Consider the following 6,419-nt stretch of genomic DNA (forward strand, 5'->3'; position numbering starts at 1 on the left):
ACACATCTGGCGTCAAGAGCTACAGTACACACATCTGGCGTCAAGAGCTACAGTACACACACGGTCTGTAACATTCAAGTAGTAAAAAGAAACTTAACCAACCAACTGTACTAATGTATTTTAACTCCGTATTCTATTACCTCCAATCACCTGTTGTGGTTGTTAGTTACGGTTAATAACAACGAATATAACAAAATCCCAGGTATGAATTTTGTTCAGTGGTTAGCTAAGGACCTCGCTGTGGTACCCCCACAAAGTTGCCAGTCGGGGAACTCGACGACACAGCAGCAACGACACAGTGACAGCCATGCACACGGCTCATGGGGACGACTGCTACTACTACTATTGTTGCTACTTACTATTGTTTTAATACTATTACTGTTCCTACTAATACTACCACAACACTACTATTGATGCTACTACTACTACCGAACACACACACACACACACTTGTAAATAAACTGTTTATACTCCTCGTCGGTAAAACAATTCAGGAAAAAAATCCCAAATCTGCTGATCCATGATGAACGGATCATAACCAAACACTGCTACGATCTGTTAATGTCACCTCTACACACACCTCTCTCTCTCTCTCTCTCTCTCGCACCGTATCCTAACATAATCTATCCGAGACTAAAATAAACTTAATTTTATCTAAGAGTAAATTAGAATTCTTCAAAGCAACTTACGCTAGTGTGATTCTCCCCACATGGAGAGTTAGGGGCAAAATTAACCTCACCAAGAACCAGCAGTTAAGAGCTGTAATCCCCACCCCTACCCCTTCCTCCCTACCATCAATCTCCGCCCCCTTCCTCCCTCACCGTCATCAATCCGCCCCCCACCATCAATCACTATCAACGATCCCACAATCAATTTCGTACACACGCTGGTCACCCCCGTGGCTCACTGTGGCGCCTCACTCACCACACCGGCCTCTCCTGCACGTGTAAAAACTTCACTCCAGGAGCAACGGAGATAAACGGGTCCTCGCCTCCCCCACACAACGTACCCGACGTCACCACCACCAGGCTCCGGCAGGTTTAACGAGGACTCTTTCATCAAGGTCACTACAGGTGTAACAATAACAAGACCCTGTCAGCTGGATCCTACGCACAACCACCAAACCTGCTATACCTGTCAGCTGGCTACTACACACCTGTCAACCACCACACCTTGCATACCTGTCAGCTGGCTCCTACATACCTGTCAACCACCACACCTGTATCGTGATAGTACTCAGACCATCAATAACAGCAGGTGTACCCTAACAACAATACGACCGGTACTCTTATCGTGGGTTATAAGCGACTGTTAACTAACCATGACCTACACTTATACACGCACCCACCCACACACACACACACACACGTACACGTACACACACACACACGTACACGTACACACACACACACGTACACAAACTATAGCGTGTGAGTCCAGAACAAAGAGGCAGCACCTTCCCAGAGTTTCTATGTGTTATATAAGACGATAAATGCTAATCAGTGTCACTTCCGCAGCACACACTGGTGAAGAATATATCGTCTTAAAATAATACCAACATAAAAGAAGGTAGATACTCTCATAAGGTAAGCGCAGCCAAAACATTATACTCTGGTAGCCTCACAACAAGTACTGCAGGACAACTTCAGTGCTTGGAGCAGCAAGTTTGGGCGGCCTGTCTTATCACGCGAAGGTCAGTAGAGGACACCCAACCATCGTCACAGTACACTTATCCTCCCTTAACTACTTGTAACTTACTAACACCCGTAAACTGTAGTCAACTAAGGAAAGCATGAACTATGTAGCTTCCCTGTTGGGCGCTGTAATGCTGCTACACTTTATCTTACACGGGATACTGTATAAGGGGGGTGCCCAATAAACTAGCCCCGCGCTGGTGCAGGGGACTCGCTTAATGACAGTAAATATCATTACACCAAGCGTAGGTTAAGTGAGAGGCTTTCACATCTAGTAAATATATGGAAAAACCTCATTCTCACATCGACAACGATGTTGGACCAAGCACAGACTGATACCTTATCTTGTGTATTCTGTGATGGGAAGAGTATCAGTGGTAAACAAGATAGACTCCCCCCAGGAAGCTACGGAGAGAACAATGCAGCAATACAAGCAACTCTTATATTCTCTAGGGTCCTAAACCTTCCCACGGGTGCTAACCTCCCAAACAGTAGTAAATACAGTACTACGACTTTACTTTGTTGTCTCCATAAACCTCTTCAACATTTAACAATATTAATAGTATATTATTATAATAATATCCAAGCTCATGAAGATAGGATAGATAGAACAGGGATACGTTGCTTGGTGGAGCTGGGTGGGTCGCTATAAATACCGACCACCATCGCCCAGGGAGACGTTCCCAGCCCGGGCCACAGAGTGCGCCAACTTGCTGTTTGTTCACGCTGCCTGCACCACCGCTCACCAATATCCACAAAAAATACGACCACAACGATGCATTTAGTTTTACCCAATTCTTAACAGTAATTCAAAGAGTAGGCTCAAGTATAGTTATGAGTAAGTGTGTTAGTTTTTGAGTAAACCTGATGCCAGGTTTAAGTCACAATGACTAGCGCAGTGCAGAGCTGTTTGAATGGACGAAGCGGGAGTCAAACCTGTTAACTTCTGGTCATCCTGTAGAGTTGCAGAGCGAATACTTGGGGATCACATGAACATTGACCCTCACAGCTTATTTCAGCAAATGACCTAACGCTACCTGGCGTGGGTTAGGTTAGGTCGTCATTTTGGTTAATCGTCTGGTGAAAAAAAAATGGAGATAATCTTCAGCCATTTGACGAGTAACTTATGAAAGAGTCACCATCTCAGAATTGGTCACTGTGTGTGTTAAACTGCGCTTAAAATTCTTCCCTCGTTCGATAAGGACCTGCGTGAAAGGCGAGAGAGAGCATTACAACATACAGGCCCACAAAACTGACACGTTGTCCTTAGTGATGAACAGTGTATAAAAGTGATAACAGAGGACGCCAACCCAGGGTTAGGTTAGTTCAGGTGTGGAACTAAACCCACCTAACCACAGCTTATATTAGTAACATTACCTTCCTATATCTAACCCAACCCAACGATAACCTGAGCTGCTTAACCTAAACTAAACTAACCAAACCTAACCCACCCCAAAAGTAGCCATAGGACGTAAAACTTCAGACGGTGGTATGTTGTCCTGCATTGAAGAAGAGCCTAGTCCGAATTTGTTCATATGGACTGGCTACCACAGACCCACAAACACACAATTATACAGACACGTGCAATACACACTCTCAAAGGCTTGTACTCACTCACAAACACATATTAAATCTCAAACACATACTCACTCTGTCTTTAACACATACTCTCAAACATAACACAGTTTAAAATAAATACATGCACACTAAAACACAGCTACATACACACACCCAAACGCAAACAAATGCACACTCAAACACAGCCACATGCACACACTCAAACAACCACTTGCACGAAAATACACAGACACATTAGGGCCGGGGCTGGTGTCTACATCTCCCGTCCTGATGCCCCTGAGCCTATCAAACTGTCTCTCAGAGTTTCTGACGGGGCATCCTCCACTCAGGCTGAACTAATAGCCCTCCTTGCTGCCCTTCTCGCTGAGGAAGCGGATGGTTTCTGCCCCTTGCTTGTCTGCTGCGATTCCAGGTCTGCTCTCGACGGGATCGCATTTGGATCAGGGGAAAATAAGGACCTCATCCTCCGAATACGAGGGTTAACATCCACACTTCAGGATGCAGGCCGCCCTGTGACATTCCTATGGATACCCAGTCATGTCGGTATCTTGGGGAATGAGGCAGCAGATGGCCTTGCCAAGACTGGCTGCAACAAGGCCACACCTGACTTCGTTGTTCCTCGAACACTTTTACAGATTAGGACCCAAATTCGCCTACGGGAAAGGGTCGTGGAAAGGGGACGTGATTGCTGCCCGTATCATCATTGGGTATGACTTTGCTTGGGAGATTGGTATCCCCGCATCCCCTGAGCGACGCTCTTGTGCATTATGCAGAAGACCCGACAGCAGCACCCTTATCCACTACCTCCTAAGATGTCCCCACACAATTTCAGTGACAACACTAGGATCCCGCTTCCTCTATCAAGGAATAAACAATTGAAATTGAAATTGGCACATGCACACATACAACACATGCTTCCCGACACATATACATATTCAAAACATCACAAGCATGCATTCTCGCACACTTACACATGCAATCGTAAAAACGAACATAGAAATGTATATACAATATATACACACAAATACAAATTAAAAAGCATCCCCACCAAGAGTTTGAGAACTATATAGGCCTAACCTTTAGTTGCAACTGGTCACTAAAAACTGTCAAACTTTTCCCAATTCTGCAGCACGCGGAGACAACGATACTCTATCTGCCTTTTCCAAACTTAGTGCTCTTTTCCTCTCTCCTCTGGACACCGACTTTTCATTCTACGCATTGAAAAAAAAATTGTGAAGACATAATGAAAAATATACTACCATTAATTATACAATATCACTCTAATTTTGCTGTGTGTGTGTGTCCTGCTTTAGTAATACTGTACATTAGCCAAATGGGTAAAATTTTACTTTCGGACAAAACGGGAATCTTAGGAATTTTATCTTTGCAATCAATAGTTTATATTATTGTAAGACACTTTTCTTCTTTAACGTTTCCCTCGCAAACGACCAAACTAACCTCCTAATTGGGTGGTCCGACTCCCCCCAGCATATATAAGTTATTTGCTTGGGAAACGGTATAGAAGAAAAATGTCTTACAATTACCTAATACCGCCACCTGGGCCCACTGTTTATCATTGCTTGTATTCCTTCACTGCCAATACACATGAAATAAAATGAAGTTGTATGACGATTTTATCAACTAAATATTGTTGGTGGTACAGCGGTAACGGGCATAACTAGCACTAATATGTCAAGGGTTCGAGCCTCGGCCAGGACACAAGTGAGAAGGGTGTTATCTAGTGTGACCCTCCCAAACACCACACACTTCCTGGTCCCTGTACTTACACTGGATAGACCGACCAAACGGCTAGTAAGCACTGATCAGGACTTTGTTTTTGTTACGTTTATTTATTCAGATTTTACTGATTTGTAATTTTTCTATTAACCTAATAATAAACGTCACGTCGCAAAGCACACCACCAATTCCTTTGTAATGTTTAATTATTTTCACTGTATCATATGAACAGTCGTACTTCGATGATTCACTCAAATGTTTTGATTGACATTATTCCATGATTACATTCGTCTTTTAAGTAAGAATAATTTTTAAAGTTATACATTTATCTTACCTTCTGTTCCCTTCAGGTCCTTCCAAGCGAACTCGAAGAGATCAGTACTCTCCAATAATTCCTTTAGATTCATTCCCGCATATAATGGGTTTTCAATCACTTTGTTATTTCCACTCATGGTAGTTCAAAATACCGAAGGCACGCAAAATACACTTACTCAAGAAGACTCAGAATCAGACTAGTCTGTTTGCAAACTGGGGACCACTATCGGTGAGGAAAACGTACACGTAAAGGCGTTCAGTAGTCTTCTAAAACAAATCTCGAGCTGTCTACACCTTCCTCGATTGCTCAACACGCAGACTGCGATAGTCACTTGTTCACCCCGCAGGATCTTCATTCCTCTATAATTGTGTTCACAGTTAGCCTATTTTCTTATATATTATTTACCAGTTGTTTACGTATTTTTAATCATTACTACAGCTATTAATCATTAAATTTAATAACTTTTATAAGTTGGTTGACCACATAATATTGCAAACACTCCCTGAGGAAAGAATTGCAATAAGGAAGACAAGTATACCCAATGTGGCATCACTCCCCTGCTTACATAAGCAACATTAGGAAGTTATATAATATATATGAGTAAATTTAAGGCATATTTCATGTACATTATGATAACATATCATAAATATTATTATAGTTATACTGAAGAGAGTATTATAAGCAGAGATCTTGAATAACAGAATGTTTTCAATGAACCCTAAACTCGTACGTCTGGCATGAGGTATGGCAGAGAAGGCGAGTCATGTAACACAGTGCTCTAGCCGTACCCAACTGGGCTGCAAAATTACTTTACGGATTTGTGCTTTTACACAAATATCTTAGAAATTTACTAGATTAAAATTTCTTTGGCTAATGGAAATAAGATGAGAAAAATTACCATAAAAAGAATGTGTTCCACAGGATACCGAATGTGAAACATACAGTATGTATACATTGTAGCCTACACATTATGCAGTAAAAAAAAAAACAAAAAAAAAACACCTTGAATACCCAGCTCACACACATTATACAATACGAATAAAATTTGGTTTAATAGTTGAACAGCAATAACATTATAACGTCAAAATAACAAA

The sequence above is a fragment of the Homarus americanus genome, unplaced genomic scaffold, assembly GCF_018991925.1.
Source record: "Homarus americanus isolate GMGI-L3 unplaced genomic scaffold, GMGI_Hamer_2.0 scaffold5773, whole genome shotgun sequence".
Lineage (NCBI taxonomy): Eukaryota > Metazoa > Arthropoda > Malacostraca > Decapoda > Nephropidae > Homarus > Homarus americanus.